Source organism: Pinus tabuliformis, chromosome 2_1 (assembly GCF_031772625.1).
Source record: "Pinus tabuliformis cultivar Carrire ecotype Pingquan chromosome 2_1, CPIR1, whole genome shotgun sequence".
Taxonomy (NCBI): domain Eukaryota; kingdom Viridiplantae; phylum Streptophyta; class Pinopsida; order Pinales; family Pinaceae; genus Pinus; species Pinus tabuliformis.
In genome coordinates this window covers 583500693-583524021 of record NC_142299.1, presented here as the reverse complement: position 1 = coordinate 583524021, position 23329 = coordinate 583500693, and positions in this window count along the sequence as shown.

The window sequence follows — 23329 nt, the reverse complement described above, 5'->3', positions numbered from 1 at the left end:
GGTCGAAGGCCATTGATGTAAACCTGTCGCCGGAAGTGAGAAACTTGCCATTGAGGCATGCAAGCTTCAAAGTACTGAAAGGGTTGTTCCTAGATCAACTTCTTGGATAATGAGCTGATGTCGACAAGAAGCGATCCGTCATAGGAGGGCCTTAGTGAATCCCACATCAATGACACGGAACGGAGCAAATGATTTTAATGGAGGTGAAAACGATCTAGTGATATAAGGTTCAGGGTGGCGGTCATGAAAGAATGGAGCGTAAATGTATTGCAGTGGGTGAGACACAAGTGAATTCTCTGAGCGACTTCTCTTGAACATATCGGCGACACTGACATGATGGATTGGTAGCATTAACCCCAAATGTGGATGGTGTGATGGAACCATGGTGATGTGACCAGTGAATGGAACAACCCAACCCGACTCGGATGCGGAGTGAAAGTGTCATGTTCAAGAGCGACTTGCTACCAACAAAGCTTCTTCAAGTTTTCTTCCCAATTTTTCCCCAGTCATTGCTGACGAGTACCTCTTTATTTTTGTCAAGCTTGAGGAGGATAACATATGCTTGTTCTATAATTTTCCCTTCCGGCAAACCCATCGCTATGTTTTAACGAGCCTAGCGATAGTGAAACTCGTTCTTGTCTGTTATGGACAAGTTTGTCGCTATTTGGTTTTAACGAGTTTAACGACAAAGATAACTCGATCCTTTTCAATTTTAGAGAGTCTGAAAAGGGACGTAAAGGAAACTCCAAAAATCCTTTTTCGTCATCTAATCCCTTAAGTCCGAAAAAGTATAAAATAATACAAAAGGGATGAATTTTCGGTAATTTTAACGAGCCGAACAAAACAAGCGCTCGATCTTTTTGTGTAATAATCCCTCAGGTCCAAAAAGATTAAAATCTAAAGGAGGGATAGCACTTCCGGTCACTTTAACGAGCTGGAGAGGCCAATGGTTCGGCAATCTTTTCATATTTTACGAGTCAGTTGAAAAGAGCGTAAAGGAGACTCGTTTTTTAGGAATGAGTGATAGATTCGGGTAGCGGCTGATTCCAGGTAAGGTTTGGAATTTTCCAATCACGGCAGTGTCACAAGGATGGCTAACAAGATCATTCTTCGCAGCTGTTCCTCAAAAGGGGTAAACAATCAAGTGGAGGTGAATGATCGGCCAATACAGAGTGGAGGTGATGATGAGAACACAACCAAGGCTTCAAAGGCTGAAGTAATACATTCACGATGGTTATTTACCGGAAATTGGTTCATTTTTTAATGAGCTTAAACGCTGGGGGAAACACTTGCTCATTGCTTATGTTTATTTTTTAACAAGCTTGAATTCCGCGTTAAAACTGTCGATTAATCCAGTCGCATAATAAGGATGTCTCATATATAAAAACGGCATTATTTCAAAGCTTTGCCCCGTATCCTTTCTTTATGAAAGTTAGGAAACGACCAATCCTACGAGTTTAAAGGGTTAGAGGACCTATAAATTTAAAAAATAAATGGTCGCTCTTTGCTTGCACGCTAAAAGGTTTGCATGCCCCCAGGTATAGCGAAGTAGAGTTTCCAGGTTACCCCTCAATTTGCAAACAAAACATTTGTTTTATCGGGAAAGGCCTACCTTTACAGGTTACCCCTCAATTTGCAGACAAAACATTTGTTTTATCGGGAAAGGCCTACCTCAACAGAGGTATCTTATTCCGGTCTAATCCCATTTTCCAAAATGGACAGGTGTTTCAGGCCAGTCATATACTCTCCGCGGAAACCCACCCTATACCCAAGGTTTTCCTGTCGAAACAGGCCAGGGTGCATGCCCCCTGGGTTTCAGTCATGCCCTTCGAATCACTTGCGCTCATCAGGAGGATGGACTGGGGATTAATGAGACATTCCTTGTGTGAAAAGACCATTCAGGGTTGGTATATGACTATTTGCTATGTGTGAACCGGGGAATGAAAGCTGATCTATGAGCTTGACCATTCTTCCTTCGTGTAGAAAACACATTACTCTAAAGAGTGAGGAGACAATGGCTCCCATGCAATAAATATAGTCTCGTCCAAGGAGTAGATTATAATCCAGGGGTCCTTGGACTACCATTACGTTCATGTGAACAGTTTTCCTTCTCATTGTTATCGGCACACCGGGAAGTATCCCTAATGGTCGACTGGTTCCTTTATCAAAACCTGTTAGATTTCTCATCTCAGGCAAAAGCGATGGCGAACCAAGCGCTTTCCAAGCAGTTAAGGAAAGGATACTCACAGAAGCCCCTTCATCTATGATGGTACCGACCATGACCATTCTATATATTTGAGCAATGATTTGGAATGGTACACTAGCCGATAAATGGGGTCTGCCTAGTAGATTCCAGTCAAAGGAAACAACCAGGTTGCTTGGAGGTGGGACCGAATAGACGGCCAGGTACCACTCTGACGAACTTCCTTCCTGCGGTAAAGGAACAGGTAGACTGCCCCCATGTTCATCGGAGTCTGTGCTTACGAAGAGAATTTGAACGGTGTCGTTCTTGTTCTCTTCGATGACTGTATCATCTGAAGATGGACCTTCTGAAGGCAAGACCGGGTCAACTACCGCCTCGACCTTTTGACTTTCGTCTGGTATGGATTCAGATGGTTTATCTTCAATGATATACGCTTCGACCGACCACAAGGGCGTGTCAGCCAGATTTTCAACTAGTGACGGACTCGACAAGAGTTTCTTGTATCCAGGAGGAAGCCGTAACGGTGAAACCGGACGGTCGTCCAAAACTCTTTTAGCTTCGTCTAAGAAGGGACAACGGTGGACAGTGTGATCGCCTTCACACAATTTACAAGGAAATTTATATTTTCCTTTTTGTCTAGGGGCTTCACTTTCACTAGTTGACGGTGTATGCTCAACATGATCATCAGAGGTTGATGACACCGGATTGTGCAAACGAGGAGACCAATCCCTTAAGATCCGAGGGATGCAAGGACAATCTCGATGATAGTGGTCTCCTTTGCAAATGACACATGGCGATTTAGGCTTGGTCGGTGCAGTGTGTGGATTTTCGCTAGACGATGCTTGGTTGCCCCTTTTTGCCTTTGGCTCCTTCTTCTTCTTCTCTTTCTTCTTCTTCTCTTTATTCTTCTTCTCTTTCTTCTTCTCAATTACTTGATTTTGGGCTTTACCAGCTTCATCAAGTGAAGAGGAAGGAGGAGAGGAAGAATTGGACGAAGTAGAGGGTTGGGGGGTAACTCTAATATCGTTTAGTTGCTGACTTGACTGTTCAGGAATCACGGTATTCTGAATGACAGAAGTTGAGAAGAGCCATACGGGCAAGCCGATTGTCAATCCTGGAAGAGACAATGTGGCCATATGGGGTGCACCAACATCTCCCCAAGAGGAGAAGGGACTAGGATTTCCTCCAAGGGGAACTCCTTGGTTGGTGGACTCCATTTTTCTCAACTTAAGATCAACGTAGGAAAGGTGATGATTATTCTGTTTAAAATAAATTTTAGACGCTTTGACACAACTTGTTTTTCCAATTTTTAAGAGTCGAGAAAAAACAAAAGATGACTCTAGTCGCCTTCGATTTTTAATGAGCCTGAAGTGACAAGTGCTCAGATGGACCTTTTCCGTTAAGGAGTCTGAAAAGGAACGAAAGGGACTGCTCTGGAAATCTAGACAGAGGGATTACCAAACCAATCACAAAACCGTAGAATACTTTTTACGGTACGGCAGTCAATCTTCCCGAATGCTGTGTTCAGTGCATTGCAATCGATAGGGCGGCAGACACGGCTTCCTATGGATAAAGGATAAAGCCTATTATGGTCTCCCAAAATATACTCGAAGGTACGTGGGAGCACAAGTCCGTACTGGCACTTATCATCTCAAAGCGGGGGAATCACCCAACCAACAATGAAAACAACAATTACCAGGCTTTACGACACCGGAATACGTCTCTAGCCTAGACTTCTAGATGTTGTGCGTTAGGTTCCAAAGCGTTTTTAGATTCATTAAATTTATTTTATAGTTGATTTTGCTTAAGAAATTTGCCTTTCAGGTTCACCGCGTGATTTAGATGTACAATTCCTAAAATGCAATCTAAGATGATAAACAGTCGTTTAATCTTCTTTTTGCAATGAAAATCCTAGCTACTAAGGAAAGAGAGATGGCGTTCTTTCAACAAAGAGCAGAGAGCACACACTATATGCACTGTCCTAAATCAAACCGACAAACAGTCTAAATGCAAATGCACATGCATGTATTTGTTTTCAACCTTCTTAATGTGTGAATGATAAAAAGAAAGCTAAGCGCAAATATGAATTATTTTCCAAAGCGACAATTACTAACAAGTTTCTTTTCAAAACAAAATGAGGACAATGACGACACTTTGTTATTTGGAATTGAAAACTTGCTTTCGACACTTGAAAAACTACTAACTCAAATCAAATACAAGAGTAATAGTGTAATCGACTACCAAGAACAATCAGATTCTCTTCTATGACTGAAAATGACACTTTCGACACTTTCAAATCAAGAAACGACAGTACAATTACGCTACTTCTTTGTAAAGGAGAATTGAAAATGACTCAAAAATACATAAAAACATTTACAGTTCTTTGCACAATGGAGGCAAAATAACAGCAAGGAAAGGGGTTTCAAACAGAGGTGTACTGACTACAGGCAGCAAAACTCCTGAATAGAGCTGAAAAGAGTGAACATAGAAACCAAAATTTAGTAACAAGGCCTTGTCTGATCAGCGCACCTGTAACACAGTGAAACTGAAATGCAACGCACCTACTACACTCGGGAAGTGCGATGCATTTGAAGTTCACAGAACAGACAGTGCGCTGGACCAGGGACGAGACTTTGATTGGGTTCCGGGTCACAGTTTTCAGTTCAGTTCAAGGATTTAGGCCGAGCAAGTGGTAATCAGTAAATCAATCACAGGGGGTAGATCTAAGCAGTTTACTAGAGCCACCACGAGGGCAATTAGAGAGCTTGTAAATCAATTGTTTAATTCATAAACAAAACCCGAAGATAGACTGAAGCAGCGTTGATCTACTTTGCACTTGCATAGCAAATGCAGTTCGAAGGCTAGCTGGCTTGACTTCAGGCTCCGTCTGTAAGTTTATAAAGTAAACAAATGTAGATGAACAAACAATCTACTCGCTCCCCAGTGGAGCCGCCATTTTGTTATCGAGAAAACTAGTGTCTATACAGAGTTGCTAGTCCCACTAAGGCTGGTAGCTACCTTAGAAACAAACACACTAAAAACTACTTTCGTTTTCCTTTATGAGAAATAGATAAGAGAAGAATAAGGAGACCAACCTCTATCTTGCACTTGGTTCCTTGCTCGATTCCTCTCTCTTCTGGTAAGTCTTTGCCACTCGCTTCCTTGTCTACCCAGCTTCAAGGAGTACCTGTAGAATTAAAGCAACATAACACTATACAAGAACATAGATCTATTATCATAAACAATATAGGATCAGATGTACATTGACCACACAAATGCATAAATCATCAATCATACAAGAATGTGGAGGAAAACTTGAATAGCTTTATTGATAATCAAGAAAGAGCAAAGAGGATTACAACCAATTGTTCTGACCCAGCATCATCCTCTCAGCAAGAAACCCCTTCTTCACCTCATGAAAAGCTTAGATCACCCAACACTATGATATTGCCCCAAGAAACCAACAGCACTTCCTTACAAGATACAAAATTCCAGCCTCCAACCTCTGGATCTCTGGGATGAGAGATCTATATATAGATATTTGCAGAGGTGTGAGTCAGCTTTGGGTTTTTGATTAGTGTCTTCTCTCTGATAGTTCTTGTTTCCACTTGGAGATCTCATTGATCTCTTACTCATCCTTGGGCGATTCTGAGAGGCAAGTGTCACAGGAGAAGTTTCTGGAAGATACCATGATCATCCACCTCACAAACTATCTCTGCCACTTGTCTTTTCTCGTCCATCGCACCCTATAGAAGGGTTTTTCAACATGCATCGCACTTCCCATGTGCATTAGGTGGGATGCATCGCACTTTGACCATGGAGCAGGTGAGATGGTCCAGTTTTGACCAGTTCTTAGTAGTTTTTCATGGAGAACTTCTGGGAGATGATGTAATCAGTTGACCTTGTTCTTTTAGGGGTTGGAACAACACCATTAGGGACTTTGGAGGCCTTGTTTTATGGACATTTATGATTGGGGTTGCAGTGCCCAAAAATGTCTATAACAGGGCAGTCGTGCTCGCTGATGGAGATTTGAGTGCAGAGGGGCCGCTGACAAGGCTATTGTCAGCACCTTGAAGAATATTGGCCTCAACCTGGCCGCACTCCCCAACAAGTTTCTTCACACAATGCACACAGGTGTGATAGCAGAAATTAAGGCCTGAGAGAAACAGATGTTCGTGGAGAAATCAGCCGCGCTAGAGACCCAGAAGAAAGTTCAGGCGTAGAACGACCAACTTGCAGTCGTGGTAGCCGAGGCATGCAGAACAATCCCTGAACTGCATATCCCAGAGGAAGAGTCATTGAGGTGAAGATCAGGAAGTTGGCTACAGGTGTGCACGACATGAAGATGGAAGTGGCCAAGGTTCAGTTTGAACTGAACCTAAAAATCACAGAGTTTCAACTCCACCAGAGGTCAGAGAACAACATGAAGCCACTGTAAAGGATGGAGTCCCAGCAGTGGATTCCGCGGTGGTGGATAGTACTGCACTTTTCAAGCAATCCATGGAGGTAGTCACGGTGCTACAGGAAGATCCTAACCTATAGATATTAAACACAGAAGCTTGTGAATTGCAGAAGTTGTATTATGAAGCGAGAGCGAGGGCATGCACCGTCGTTATAACACAGTGATTGGCCACGCTGCATGAGGCAATACAGTTGCTTGAACAGGTGGAAGCAATGCAGAGGAGAGGGGCATTCCTAAAGGCTAGATTGGGGCCTTGGCTGGATGAGGCCTATGTTATCTTTGCAAACATTGAGGAGAAGTTGGAAAGCCTACAGCACACGCAGCAGAAAATCAAGGAAGACAATGCAGGACCAGCAACAGAGCAGCTGGTGGAGCAGATCAAACAAGAAACCACGCAGAGCACGGCTGAGGTAACAGTGGCACAAGTAGAGTTGGGGGGTCTCCACAGTAAGATCTCTACACCAGCAGAGTGACTCGAGGACGAGTCATGATATTTGTGTTGGGGGTCTGTTGGGACAGGGCCCCCTATGTTAATTTTTGGGCAAAAAGCCCAAGTTTTGTTGTAGAAAATGTAAAGTCTCCGCAAGTTGTGGTCACAGAGTGCGTAGATAGTAAAGTTTCATAAAGGGTTTTACCCTCCTTTTATGCAAGTTGTGTCAGCTTTTATAGATCTACCCATGGTCTGCGGACCATGGGACTGTATAAGTAGGAGAGTCTTAGATCTACCCATGGTATGCGAACCATGGGACTGTATAAGTAGGAGAGTCTTAGAGAGTCTAAGGCATGATAGGATGATGAAGATGAATGTAATGGGTCAGTAGGCAGAAAAGCGAAGAAGTATTGGAGTAGAAGAGAGGCTCTGCAACTGTGTGCGCAGAGGCCTAAAGTAGAGTCCGCAGTTGAGTGCGCGGACCCCTGCAGCTGAGTGCGCAGGGAAGTCTTGAGTCTATAAACAGAACTGAAGTATTAATAAAGAGATTGTTCCAAAAATTATTGTGTTTGTCTATTTAATTCTGTTATGAATGAATGTGTTATTATGTTATGATGAATGATGGGTTTATGAATTAATACTTTATTGATGCGCAATTTTACATGATTCATATTGTCATATGAACATGAGTAATAGTAACTGTTTACACGAAGAATATCTTGTTGCATGTTAAAGTTATCGAACACTTAAACCGATCTGGGTAAATACGGGATTAAGGGTAATCACAGAGGTGTGTAAGTGGTTGATTCACCTGTTTAGGGTCCGCGAAAGACAGTCGTGAACGTTCGTGGAGGTATAGAATCTGATTAAAGGAATTTATATCGATAATCCATAAGGGGTTATCGATCTCAGCAAAGGCAAGTTTAGGGCATAAAACGACATTACACTAATCTCTGGGTGCGGAAACTTGGTTCCAGCATCCCCCCATACTGCTTCGGGTGAGACTTCAGTCTGCGCACCACAGGTTGATGCCAAAAGGGCCAGTAGTGTAGGGATTTGTTTGGAAAAACTAACTCTAAACCTGGGTCAGGACCCACTAAGCCAAAAATCAGTCATGGACCTATTGCATTAATGTGAACCCATCATTCAGAGTGTCAAAAATGGAGGCTTTCAGAGTGGCAACAATAGTGATATTTTGTTCAATTTCATCAATATAGGTCGTGGAATAATTTGGCAGTGCCTTCCTTGCACTGTTGAGGCTTTGTCTGAGCTCTCTATTGGTGGAGATTAGCCAGTTGCATGCAACTTGGATGTTGTCGTAGCATTCAACCATGGTGCAAGAAAAAAATTCCTCTGGAGATTCAATGTCTACATTAGAAATGGTTGGACAAAGCATCTAAAATTGTATAATGATCTCATCAACATGTCCCTGCAGTTGTTGATTTATTTAGTGGAGCTAGTCGCGTTCGGTCATAAGGGACGTGATTTGCTGGTGTTGCTGCTTGTGGTCGGTGACAAGATCATTGTGAATTTGTTCAACCCACTCCGTAACTTGCTATATGAAACTAAATAACTGTGATGATGAACGGGTCTAGAGTATATCTTGCTTCATAGAGGATGGATGCAGGAATCAGCTCTACAAAAGTTATCCACTAGAAATGCACTTATCAAAATTGCCTTGGGGTGAGTTGGCTTACGGTGAGGGTTTTGAAAATTGGGTCATTTCTAATATATAAACTAGATTTGGAACAACAGGGAAATTTAAGGAAAAGGGGGGGGAAAATGGCTAAATGGTTGTAACGAGTGGCTGTGAGGTGGCGGGCATCATGCTCAGTAGTGGGCCTGACTCTAATGGTAGGGATATCATGGAGATGGTGATGTTTTCTCCACTAGGTACTGGCATGGAAAACTGAACGATAGAGTCAACCTCCATATCTTATGTGCCTAGTCATGTCCCAGAGGGTATGGTATCTGATAGGGTTGTGGAAGTGGATGTTGTATGCGGGGATGGTCATGCGAGTTGGGTGAAACAGTGGAGGTGGAGGGTGGGAGTTCTTTTACGATTGGGGAGGCTGCGATGGTCTGGGGTCCCTCAATCGTGAGGTCGACTATAGGCACTACAGAGTCTACCTTTTTCTTCTTGGTTGCAGCTAGAGGCTTGGTGATTTTTATTTTCCTGGGTTTGGGAATGGTCATCTTGGGCTACGAATGAGGTCCTACATGTGGTATGGCAACATCAAGGGGTGTGGTTTCCAGAGGATTCTGTTGCGTAAAACCTTACAATTCAACAGAGTTAAGGATTGAACCTGATTAGTTAGTTAATATCACAATGGTTTTATTGAGTGAGCTCATTTGCTTCTTCATTTAAGTGAAGATTGGCTACAACTCATGCTTCGTGAGCCACTTCCTGGTGTCCATAATGTTTCTCCTGGTAATGGTGGTGGTACCATCCAATCAAACAATTATATGTGCTTCCATTCTGAATTTCCCCTACAACCGTTGGCCATGACCTGACCTCTACATGAAAAGCTTCAGCTAAAAGCACAAATTTCTTGGCCTACATCTAAAAGGTGTGCAGGTGAACATAGTGCAACCTGATGAAGGTATTCCTATGAGTAGCCCAAAACCAAATTGATTATGAACACTCATCTAGCAGCAACTTGAGGATTCTCTCAATGGCTTTGATCACCTCGAGCATTTTGACATACCACACCCCAAAGAAAGCTTCATTGATCTCCTTGTTGCTTGGGTCTCCCGAAGTCCTCCATGGTACATACTAGAGAGCTAAGGGTTGGTCTTCTGAAATTGGCACTAGGTCCCTACCCTCTGTTGGGCACCACTTTAACATCACTAGATTTGTTAGGGCCTAAATCTACCTCAGGCTGAGAAAGGCAGGTCTAGGGTAATATCAAACCACGCTTAACCTAGTAGTTAGCCCTACCAAGTTGGGAGAGGGATCTTTTCTTGTCAATCTCAAAGAAAATATGGCAAGTAAGGCTTGAGATGACTGTTATGAATACTAATTTTAGGCTAGGTATGTTTTCTCAAAGGAATTTGATTGATTTTAATGGTTGGTTGCTGGATCAGATGGGGAAGGCAGCTTTGGGTCTGGGAAATCAACACAGATTTGCAGAGGTTTCTGTGGGGCGAGGTAGGCAAGTGTTTTAGCACTTTGAAATGAATGTAATGGTGATTCTAAAGACTGGTGAGGAGCTGGAGAGGGCATGCAAGTGTCATGAGTCCTCTTTAGACAGTAGAAAACATGTAAAACTAAATAAACCCTAAGGCAGAGCACTGAAATACCAATGGATTCTACCTTTTACACTTGATTCATTTAGTTATGCAGAATAAGAGAGATGATGGCACACATAAACATAAGATCAATTGAATTACAGAGAAGAAAACAATGCTAATTCACATTACCACAAGAATCCCACAAAATGCTGCAAAACCCTGGTTTATTTCCTTGCCAAACTGCAGAAGTGATGTACAATAGTGCTCAATGCATCCACAAGAGTCCAACCCTGACAAATGACTAAGAAAGTACAAGATATAGGCATCAAACCACCTATGCTAGCCATCAAGGGTCGAATCCATGAGTCAAGGAGCTGTTTCAACAAGATCTAAACTAGGAACTGAAAAATAGGCAGTGGAACAGCTTGCCTCTAAAACTATGGAAACTGATTCATTCATCATCAAAACAACTCTAACTGATGTATCTACCTCCTTAAGTCATTTTTCATCATTTTTACATCATATTACATCAAGTTACATCATATTACATCATGAATTTACCAAAGAGAGAAGAAAAAGTCAAACTGGTAGAAAACTAGGCGAAATTCTGAGCAAACAGGCAAAACTGGAAAAATTTTCTCCTATGCGTAGCACCACTGATTCTATGCGTAGCACTTTTTCAGGCTAGTTTTGGAAGGCTTCCCGAAGTCCAAATTAGGTGCAGAATAGCTCATTGGAAATCTTGGTGAGTCTAATTTCTGGGACAACTTGAATTTTTTGATTTGGAGTCCATTTGCCCCTTCATAAATGCAATCTCCCAAGATTGCTTCCTATGTGGCAAAAAAGTGGCAGAGAGGGTATTTTTTGGGTGTTTTTGGCCCTTTTGGAGGTCCAGAACTTGTCAAAACTTCTCAGCCATTTCTGAGCATGCATAAATTTTCATCGTGATTCCAAAAATGTAAAGGTTTTTGCAAATCCCTGTTTTTTGCCTTAAAAAATTCAAAAATGACAAAAACTTCACCAAATTTCTTGAAATTTGGCATGAGTGATCCTTTTTATGTGCTATGTTGGGCCAATGATGCTTCAGCCAAGATTTTAAGCTTATCTTGCTCCTTTTTGCTCCTCAAAGCTCTCTTTAGTTTGGCCTTTAACCTCTTCACCCTTGTTTTGCAAATTTTATTCCGAGTGAAGTAGTGATATGCCATATGGCGCAACATTTTCTTCTCCTTATTAGCCTTATCAAGAATTTTCTCAAGGTGGATATTCACTCTTTCCAACCATGATTCTCGGTCAGCCTCTATTTCTTGCTCTAGTGAAGTCAGCTTGATTTTCCTTCTTTTTGCCACTTGCTGGTTTTCCCTTATGGTTTGCAGCTCCATGATAGTTTGTTTGTCCTCCAGTCACTTTTTCTCTTGCTCAAGGAAGTTAATGATCCATTTAGCCCTCTCAAGGTCAAGTGACAAGGTTTGGATCTCATCTTTTTTCTCCTTGATGATCACATCCTTAAGTTTTGAGCTTTAAGGGCCCAAATCATTGTCATCCTCTTCAACCAAGACAAAATCTTTGTCTTGCCCTTCAGAAGCCCCCTCATCATGCAATTGTTGCTTTCCTTTGTCCTATATCCATTCTGTTGAAGAAGAAGGCAAAGCCCCTTTCACCCCAGGTGAAGATAACATTTGCCTGTGATCCGATGAAGAAAACAAGACCCCTTCCATCCTTGGTGGAGATGATACTCGTTTGGCAGCTGCAAATAGTCTCCTTGTGCCTTTCTCATAAGTGACAAACACTAGCACACCTATAGTCTCAGTCTCATGAACATCTGGTTGGTTTGAAGGCCCTCCTTCCTCTTGAAGCACCGATGGAGTCACCTGAGGGCTTTTGAAAACCTCATGTGCAATGAAAGTATCCCATGAAATATTCAGCAAGCTTAGCTGATGCAAAACAACAATTTTAATCAATGAGAAATGGTAAATGCTACTGAACTGCTAAGGAAGAGGTTTCCTTTGCACATAATGAGCCATCTTCTCAATATTCCTACATATAAAGTATGGGAGGTTCATCATCCTCACTCTTGTGAAATGCATCAGCAATCTAACATGGTATGTATATAGACGGGAAAACCTCCCCTCACAGGTAAAATATTTGATGATGAGTTTCATGAGTGGAGCATAAGTATCTTGCAAGTATTTGAAAGGAAAGACCCTACTGATTTGCCTCTAATAACTAGCCTTGATGTAAGGCTCATAATGCTCTCTGCCCACATGCTGCCCCTTATTCCACTGTTCACCCACATTAGGGATGCATGTTGCTGCTGCTATGGTTTCAGGTGTCTTGGTGAAAGAGACACCAGCTAGGTTCACCTGGCCATTGTGAAGATGAAGAACAAATAACCTAGCAAGCTCATGGTGAAATTTCACCCTCTCCACCATTTCACAAAACCGGTAACAAAACTGATGTTTAAAACAAGTTATTGCAAGAGGGCAAGCAAGTAACTCTGTAAGAGTGTTGGGCACCTCCCGGATATATTTTCCTCCTTTATGTGGTTTTCTTGGTGCATGAGCCTCTTGGGAAGAATCACTGACATATTCATCATCCCTCTCATGTGCTGAGTCTGTCTCCATACTTGCAAATTTGGAGTGAAAAATGATGAGTATGAAGAGATTTTTAAAGTATGAGGGTGAGTAGGGTGACTGTTGTTTTTCTTTTGGGAAATGAGGGATTGACTGATAGTATGACTGTAAATGAGGGTTTTGATGGTGGAAGGAATGTAATGAGGGAATAGGAAATGGGAATTAGGGTTTTGGGAATGTATGGGGTTAATGTTTAGGAATAATGTATAGAGCTTAGGGTTTGGTAATAGGGAGTGAGTGCCAATGATTTTGGGAGAGGGAAAGAGGAAGGGATTTAGGGAAATTTAGTGTAAGGGAAGGGAATGGAGTTTAGGAAGATAAAGGGAATGGAGTGTAGGAAGATAATGAAAGGGGAATTAAAACAACAGAAAACAAAACCCTATGCAAATTTGGCAAGACAATTTTAGAGACAGCTAGGGTTTATTTTTTAGACACACAAATCACCACCACAGATGAAAAAATCCCTTGCTAGACCAGATGTGAGGCTTTACTTACTTGTTGAGAGGTTACTTGTGAATTTGGAGGCAGAGGAAGGTGATGAAATTCGATTTGGAGCTCAACAGGCAGGTGTGTAGCGCTGCCTCCCAGGTGCGTAGCGCACTTTGTATGCGTAGCACACGACCAAAATCCAATGCAAAACCTGCGCCAGGTGCGTAGCGCCGGTGAAAATTCGTGTTTTTTGCTCACTTTCACCTCTTTCTTCCACAAACCCGATTTTCTCCTTTTAGCTCACTCTCTTGCACAAAATGAAGACTTTCAAACATAAAGAAGAACTTTATATCCCCTTGGTTTTAATTTTTCATTTACAAACCCACTTTTCAAAAGTCTTATTCACTTTGCTTTAAAAAACTCTGTTTTTCATTTTGCAATTTGACTCTTCTTGATCACTTGATGAATTGATGCATTGATGTTTTTGTTTCTTGCAGTGGCTGGAGTTGGCAAGGTGACCAAGGGCAATAGCTGGAACTTATTACATATAGAAACATTGAAATTACATAAAATTTGTACATGAAATGGAAAAAACCCTGTTTTTACCTCAAAACAGAGTTTTGAGGTAAAAACCCTTTATGAAGCATATCATCAGTGAATTTGTAATTTTATGAACTTATTAGACCTCCTCATGTGCCTGCTGACCATTTATTGAGTTTTTTGCTGACCATGGTGACAAACCCTAGACCTAATGAGACCTAAAACCCTAAAAATGATTTTTGCAAATGTAATGACAAAAAATGACTATAAATGACCTGAACATGTGAAAATAGGCCAGTAGGTAAATGACATGAGGGAAATTGACAATGAACCACTACCAGCAGTGGATCCATGACCTAATGGAATGCAGCTGATCGGATGGGACACCTAAAATGCATGAAAAAAGAGAAATTTGATCACTGATGGAGGGATGAAGATACTGACACTAACATTAGCTCCAATGGGGATGGTAGCTCCTGGGAGGTGCCAAGAACTACAGATCTCTAGCAAGCAGACCAGTGCCTTATCCATTGGGAAAAATGGAGTCAATAACTTTAGCAAACTAAAACCAATATCTTGACTCAAAATTGACTCAATTACAAGACACACTAAATAACCAAAAACTAAAGTCAGACCTTCAGTTTTATAGCCTTCACTTCAAGCCCCAAACTGAATGAATGATGACAGTACACACTTTGCAATGAAGGAAATAAAATGGTATGTACAATGACAAATTATGACAGCAGAAAACATTTCAAAGATAATACCATTTCAGTAGCCGACCATTGACTGACCCTCCTGGACAATCTTCATTGTTCATTTCTTTGAGGAGAAAAGCCCTCTCCCGCCCTGGTAGGGCTAGCTACCAGGTTAAGCGTGGTTTAATGTTACCCTAGACCTGCCTTTCTCAGCCTGTGGTAGATTTAGGCCCTAACAAGAGTCATCACCAGATAGTCGTAGATGAAGTTAGTGCTTCGCTTATGAATGTCTTTGCAGGCCTCAAACAACTCATTAAGCAGAAACATGAACCAGTTCAGTTGGACACCCTTTGCACAATGCTCTGCAACTGATATTGTGTCTCGCATGCACTCATTTGTTGAAAAATGGCACATCAACTTCCCTACAATGATGTAGCAGGAAAACTTAATATTTTCCCTATTGATGAGGTCAATTTTCCCTACCTTCCCTCCTCTCTTGGTGTTGTACTTGGCATAGTAGTTAGCATCTCCTTCCTTCTTTGCTCTTTTTGAGTTCGCCTGGAATGTCGTCGAAAATACATCCCCCATGAATAATAGACCTGTGAGCCTCTAAATACCAATTGTATGAATAAGGTACTCCTTGTCCAACCAGACTGACCCGCCATGCATCTTGATGATCAAAATTTTAGTGCACTACATTGTCACGAGAGTTGGTCCAAACACAAGTAAACTCCTGAAATTCAACAGTGTGGATCGTTGAATTCCCCTATATGTGATCTTGGCATTGAATATCGTTGTCCCATCCTCCTTTGTGATCGTCTATGTATATACTTCCTGCTTCAGGGTCAGGAATTGAAAATAATCCAACAAATCATTGTGAACGAGCATGGCCTTATCGCGTTTTCCATAGAGAGACTCTGTAATTGAAATCCTATCATCCAACCCAAATTCAAGAATGGAAAGAATTGGCATTGTCATATTGGAACATCATTGGTAAACTGTTATGAAACCAGCTCAAGAAAAGATAGAAAATATAGATCAACGCCTTAGAATTCAGCCTCTTCGAGGGGGCAACCTCCTTTACATTACATAAATGAACAATTCTTGGATGATACAAATGAAAAGACCTCCTTGCTATATATAGGAGTCTAAGGGGTCATAACATAATCAGAGCCGACATAACAATAATAATGTAAGGGCACAATAATAACAAAAGTGGGCTTCTATGGGGCACATTAGTAACAATATGGGCACTACATGGGTACATCAATATAATAAGTGGGTTGTACTAATAACAATAAGGGGTTACACTAGTAGTATAGGGGCCTAACATGCCCCTCTCCTTCAAAAAGCATTGTCCTCAACGCTTGAGTAGTTCTTGATGCTTCTGTATAAAATTCTTGTCCTCCCATGTGGAATCTTCAGCGGGTAAGTTCTTCCACTTGATGAGATACTCTGAAATTGATCGATTTCGTAGCTGTCGGGTTCTTGTTTCTGTGACTTCTCCAGGTCCCAATATGATTTTTCCTTCCTTTTGAATATCTGGCAATATTGTTTGAATTGGGATCTTTTGCAACTTTTGAATAAGTGGCCATACTTCTTTGTCCTTCTTCCATTCATCCCTTGCTTCGTTTATCCAATCTGGTTGGATAATAGAAATAGCACAAAACAATGCTTCCACATCCTCATCCTTGAAGAGTCTTCCCATTCAGTAAGGTCGCCATTTTTTAAGTGCATGTAGTATTGCGAACATTTCCTTCTCATAAATAGCTTGATTTAGATGTAGCAGTAAAAATACCCAGTCACCTACATCAAAACATTTTTCACTATGATGTTGATCTACCTGTTGTTTCATTTGATTTTGCACTGAAGTGGCATTATCCTTTAAATGTTGGAGAACTTGTTGTTGATGCTCGATGTGATCTTTCACTGCTTGAACCTTTTTCTTCTTGATATGTCCTTCTATCTTTAGAGTTTGAGGAGTGGTAATTTCTTCCAATCCTTTACAAGATATGGTCGGATTCATTTCTTGACGCTCGATGTGATCTTTCACTTCTTGTACATTTTTCTTCTTGATATGTCCTTCTATCTTGATAGTTTTAGGAGTGGTAATTCTGACCAGTGAATTACAAGATATGGCTGGATTCATTTCTTCTTTCTTGATGTGATCTTTCACTTCTTGCACCTTTTTCTTCTTGATATGTCCTTCTATCTTGAGAGTTTGAGGAGTCGTCATTCTTGCCAATAGTTTACAATATATGTTCTGATTCATTTCTTCTTTCTCTGGGGTCGGGTCCTGGCATATATCCTATTCTTTTGATGTTTCTTGATCCTTTTCTTCCTCCTCTTCATACTCTATGTAAAATAATTTCTTCTCAGCACACTTATGACCTTTAGTGCATTTGTTGTCACAATTGTAACAAAGCCCTTTTTCTCTTTTTTCTTCCAATTGTTGTGGTGTAACCCTTGTAGGTTGTGGAAGGCTAGGAGAAACAACATGTCCATCTTTAAAGTTGTGAGGGTTAGACTTCCTTGTTGCCATAATTTTACTTTCAAATATGTCACAAAGCCCTTTTACTCTTTCCAATTGTTGTGGTGTTGCTCTAAAGAAGGTGTTGCTCTTTGTATCCTCATAATGTGCTATCCTTTCCTCCGTGAGAATTGACCACGTAACAAGTTGTTTACGAGAACAAAGCCCTTTATACCATAAAAATTGATCCAGATCTAAATATGAAGATGCAATACATACCTTTTGTAACAGTGGTACACCATGTAGATCAAAATATTGCTCCATATGAAGTATCCAATTTACCGGATCCTTGCCATCAAACTTCCTCATCTTGCTTTTTCTTGATTTTAGGACCTCAATCTTGAAACAACTGTAACTCTGTACTTGCGGATATTTAAGTTCTGAAATTTCTACCTGTAGTAGCCCTCTGTGTCCTCTTTCCAATGCCACTAGTCTAATCCAAATTGGATTCTCCAAAAAAGAGTTATGCACAATCTCCCAAGATGACCAGATTATAGACCTTTCCAAAAGAGCGAACTTGTATGAAGTGCCACGTGTCAATTTTTCGACCTTTGGCTCTGAAAAAGATAGAAAAGAAACTACAGCGTATCCTCTTTCTGTACCTTCTTATCAAATTTGAATCCAATGCTCAGAGAGAAAGTTATGATTATTTTCCCTAGGTCACCTGTTTGGAATGTAATTAAGGAGTCTGCAAAAAGACCAACTTCCTCAGATCATATCTCCGCAAATATAGCACGAAAAGCTCTGAAATTCGAACCCGAGGTTCAGCGCGATTTCTTCTTAAATGGGTTTTTTTTGCAACTTTTGAAACATCGCAGAAAAAAAGTTATAGCGAAAATTCCACGATGACCTGTTTGGAGCAGCGAAACCCTAGAATCCAAAGCTCTGATACCAAATGTTATGAAACCAGCTCAAGAAAAGATAGAAAAGATAGATCAACGCCTTAGAATTCAGCCTCTTCGAGGGGGAAACCTCCTTTACATTACATAAATGAACAATTCTTGGATGATACAAATGAAAAGACCTCCTTGCTATATATAGGAGTCTAAGGGGTCATAACATAATCAGAGCCGACATAACAATAATAATGTAAGGGCACAATAATAACAAAAGTGGGCTTCTATGGGGCACATTAGTAACAATATGGGCACTACATGGGTACATCAATATAATAAGTGGGTTGTACTAATAACAATAAGGGGTTACACTAGTAGTATAGGGGCCTAACATGTAAAATTACTAGTGGATGATAAAGAATTCTTTGGAGATAGCACTGAGAACTTGACTGTGACTTGAGAAATTCTATCACCTTAGCTTCAAACTTTGAGAACTTCAGCATATCCATGCAAAATAAGTAGACCAACTCGACATGATGTTTCTAACGAGGCTCACTGACTAATTACTATGGAAATTTTTCGTATGTAGACTCTAACTTATTATTCTGTCATTGGCTGAGATAGGTCTGACTTAGTTGGCGTACTTCTGGAAAAGATAAGGTGGAGTTAATGGGTAATTATGCTAATGTAATAGCAGATGTTTAGGAATTATTTTTCCTTTAATGGAAATATTTTACTTGAACCTGGGCTGATAGCAGCATTATTGTCTAACTATTACTGAAAATACCCCTAGCATGTGTGACTTACCCTCGCAACCACAAACAATTGCAATGTGGTGACATAGAAGATGCAACTGAACTGATGTCCCAAATTTTTATTTTGGTTGAAAATTTTTTACAGCTGGCTAATTGACTAACTAAACTTTATTCTAAACTGACGAACTTAATCCTACTGACTTTTCCTAACCTACCTATGATCTATGTTCAGAGACCCAATCCATTTTGAAGTTCAATATTTGATGTGTGGAAGGGTTTCAGGCGTGAGTCATTCACCCAACCTGGTAGTAGTACTCCATCTAGTTGCATGAGATTGACAGCGCCAGACTCCCTGATCTCTATAACTATGAACGGCCCTAGCGAGTGCATCTGTAGCTTGCTCAGAAAGTTCTAGAACTTAGTTTCATATAATAAAACATGCCCCCTGACTGTAAAGGATTTCTTCGTAATGTGTCTGTCATGTCGTACTTTTTGTCTTTTCTGCTCGACTCACTGGTGAAAATCTGCTAGTAACCTTGCTTCATCCAGTTCCAATAGCTCTTCCAATCACTTATGGAGTGATTCTTCTTCTGTCATTTTTATGGTCTGGGCGATAAAGATGCTTGGGATTACAAACTTTGCTGGCACAATGGATTTTCATCCATACACCAATTGAAATGACATATATTTATGTAGTCTCTTCACTATTATACGATATGCCCATAGTGTGGTTGGCACCATTTCATCCCAATCATCCCTATTTTCCGAACACACCTTAGTTAATCCATTTTCAAGTATGTTTTTTAATTCTTCTATAGTTCCATTGGCCCTCGGGTGATATGGCATGCTCTTGTGATGTTGTATGATGAAGTTCTACAATAGAGAAGCAATTGTTTCATTGATGAAGTGAGCTCATTGGTCTCTTGTCAGGCTTCCTTCATCGATCCTGCATCAACCCATCTTGTGAGATATTCTCTCATTGTGATTATGTACCTAACCTAAGTGTGACACATTAGCAGATTGATCGGACCTATGAAATCAATTTCCCACTTTTCAAATATTTGTAAAGAATGTAGGGTTATAGTTTGAGCTCGTCGCGATGTGATGGTTTCCCAAATCCCTAGCAAATCTCACATATCTTAGCATACTCTTTGGCATCCTTATATACCACTGGCCACCATAGCCTTTCCTGCAACACCTTCCACGCGGTGACCTTCCCTCCTACATGGCCACTTGCAAATCTTGAGTGGCATTCCCATAAGACGTCTTGTCATTCATGGTGGAGGACACACCACTTAAACACCTAATCTAACCTGAGTTTGTGTAAGTTCCTTGCAATGAGCTAGTAATCAACTACTCGTACGACCATGTATCTTGTTTGCGTAATTGTGTAATCATCCAGGAATTTCCCTGTGGCTAGGAAGGTTGTGATTTCTTCTAAATAATCTAGTATTGCTTCCACTATAAATAAATCATTGTCATGCAGTTGGTCATCCAGGGAACCCCCCCTTTCTACTGATTCCAACCTTGAGAGGTCATCACGCCCAACATTAAACCGACCTGGTTTAACGATCACTTGAAAAATAAATTCCTGAAACAATAGCAACCATACGCAAATTCTCCCTTCGAGTATAAGCTTGTTGACCAGGTATTTCAATGTAGAGTGGTCTGTAAAAAACTTAAATGGGCCCCCAAGTAAGTAGTGTCTGAAATTTTGAAGAGAGTATACCATAGTTAGTGCTTCCCTCTCAGTCATGGGGTAATTATTTTATGTAATTGATAGCTTCCTGTTGGTGAAATAGATTGGATGGTCTAGGCTTCCTTCTCCCGACTGTGCCAATAGTGCTCCCAGAGCAATACCAGACACATCAATATGGAAATGGAATTTATTATTCTAGTCGGGATAGACTAAAATTTGAGATCTTACAACCTCTATTTCAATATGTTCAGTGTGGCTTGACACTCCTCCGACCATATGAATGCTTTTGCCTTCCGTAATAACTTCTCCATTAGCGCAGTGATGGAAGCGTAGTTGCATATGAATATTCGATAGTATCTAATGTGCCCTAATGTTGATTCAAGTTGATTAACATTAGTCGGTCAGTCCATGTTGATGATTTCTGCAACCTTGGAAGGATCTATGCATACTCCGTCCTTACACACAATATGGCCCAGAAGTGTTTCGAATGGAACTGCAACTATGCATTTGTTTAGATTCAAAGATATCGGCAATTTTCTGTAGCGATCAAACATTATCTTGAGTAGGCTTGGGTGTTTCATCAGCAGGCTGAATACTCTCCAGTCATCCATCTAAACCTCCATGAACCTATGGATGTAGTCTCTAAATGTTGCAATTACAATTATGGAAAATACTATTGGCGCATTATTAAGACCGAATGGTATCACATGGTAGGCATACAACCCCCACTCTGTAGTAAAGGTGGTTTTCTCCTGGTCTTCTTCATCTATTCTGACCTTATGGTAACCCGAGAACCCATCTGTGAAGGAATATGCCCCATTCCCAGCGACATTGTCTAAGGCCTCATCATTGAATGGTGCGGGGAATGGGTCATGCACACAAGCATTGTTAAGGTTGTGATAGTGTACATAGACTCTTATCTCCGCGGCATCCTTCTCGTTCTATATTACTATCTGACTCACCCATTCTCCCTTTGCTACCAGGAAAATAAGTCTCGCCTCTATGATCTTGTCTATTTCTTTCTTTACCTTCTCTGTGACCCTTGGGTTCAACCTGTATGGCATGTGCTTCACTCACTTTGCATCGGGCTTCAACACAATTTTCATTTCTCCTATGTCTCCCTTGATCCCTTTTAAATCTACAACTTACAAGGGAAATAAATCTTCATACTCCCTTAGGAGATCGAAAATATATTTTTGTCGTATGTTCATCCCAATAGTCTCATATTGATCCTAGCTTAGGTTTATCCTCCATGATAATTTTGTGCTTCCGTAACTTCACTCGAAGCAAGTGTGGAGCATTTGTTAAAGTTCCCTCCTAGATATCACTCTCCCCTTGAGTTTAATGGAATGCCATGTGTCATAACCCCTCTATGTTGTCCTCATTGGGTTCTTTGCCCACCTTCCCACAGGATATCACCTTCGGATATCCAAACTCATAGAAATACTCTCATATTCTCTAGTCTGTGCATTTGTCCCAAAGTTTGCCTAATGTAAGGAGGACACATTTGTTAGCATGTAATGCTTCAGTTAGCCTTCTATTATTGTCATTGAAAGCGAAACTACTAATAAATTGTTATTCTAGTGTGTCCCAATCTCCCATCTGCCTCCTTATTTCTTTATGTATATAACACGCTTTAGGAAAAGTACCCAATGTGTGTATGAAACCGTGCACCCAAAGCTCTTCTAGAACCCCTCTTGGTTCCATATGCCCTTACATTTTTCTACATGTTGCCGAGGATCTAATTCCCCCCTATATTTTTCAAATCCCTATGGGTATTCCCCCACCTATTTCAGTATTTCCTTCATAACTCTCTTAATTCTTTCTCATTCCCATAGATAGATGTGGTGAACCCCCCACCATCGTGTTGGGGTCGCTTGCAGTGCAACGTCTAATAATGGTATTCGACGTTCCTCCCTTATGGTTACATCAACTTTATTAAGGAATAAATACACTCAATCTATACCACTGAAAATAGGAAAGTATCTTACCGTTGTCCCGATCGAATCGACGTGGCACACCGTAGAACAATGTCTATTGTCAAACTCATATCCACCTTGTTGCTAAGCTTCCCATGCAGCTTTTGAACCAACCTAAGAGCTCTAGATACTCCTGTAGTTGACTGATCCTTCAGTTGTTGGGTTTATGTAATCTTCTCTCTTACCCGTTGTTAATATGTAGAGTTGTTCTAACATCCCTGGATCTTCTCTATCATGTATAGGTTATGTGAATCTGGGCCCCTGGTACAGGTCTAGCACTAGTTGGATGTCTCTTACTCCCTCTACTTCAAATATCATCAGCGCCTTCTTCATATCTATAATGGCATAATTTTCATAGGCCCAGTCAATACCTAGTAGTGTTGAGTAAGGATCTTTGTCCCCCATTATATCGATCACTTCAAAATCTACATGTGTCTTTACCCCTTCTACATTCACCTCCACGCCCTCCAATCTCCTAATCAGAAGTATACAGTATTGATTAGCCATTCACAGCTGCATTGGTGAGAATGTTAGTTGAGGTTTCCCTATTTCCTCCCACTTCCTTCTTAGTAGGATTTTGACATCGTAACATAGGTATAACATGGTGTCCTTGATTTGGAAACTAGAAATCTAAGCATAAATTATGAATTCCCTGCCTGTTCACTTCTTATTTCTCCTTACTCTCCTAGTCTGCCTTTCAGGAAAGTTGGAAGAGATCCCCCCCCCTTCAGTTCTTTCTTCTGGTATGGCTGCCCTGAGGCTTTTCCGTAGTTTCCCCAACATTTGCTCATCTTTGAAAATATGCAGGAATAGCCTGAACCATTCCTCAATAGGTCTTGCATTGGTGGATCTTGGAAGATCTGAATGCTTGTACTTATGAGACTTTGTATGTTCTCTTAATGGT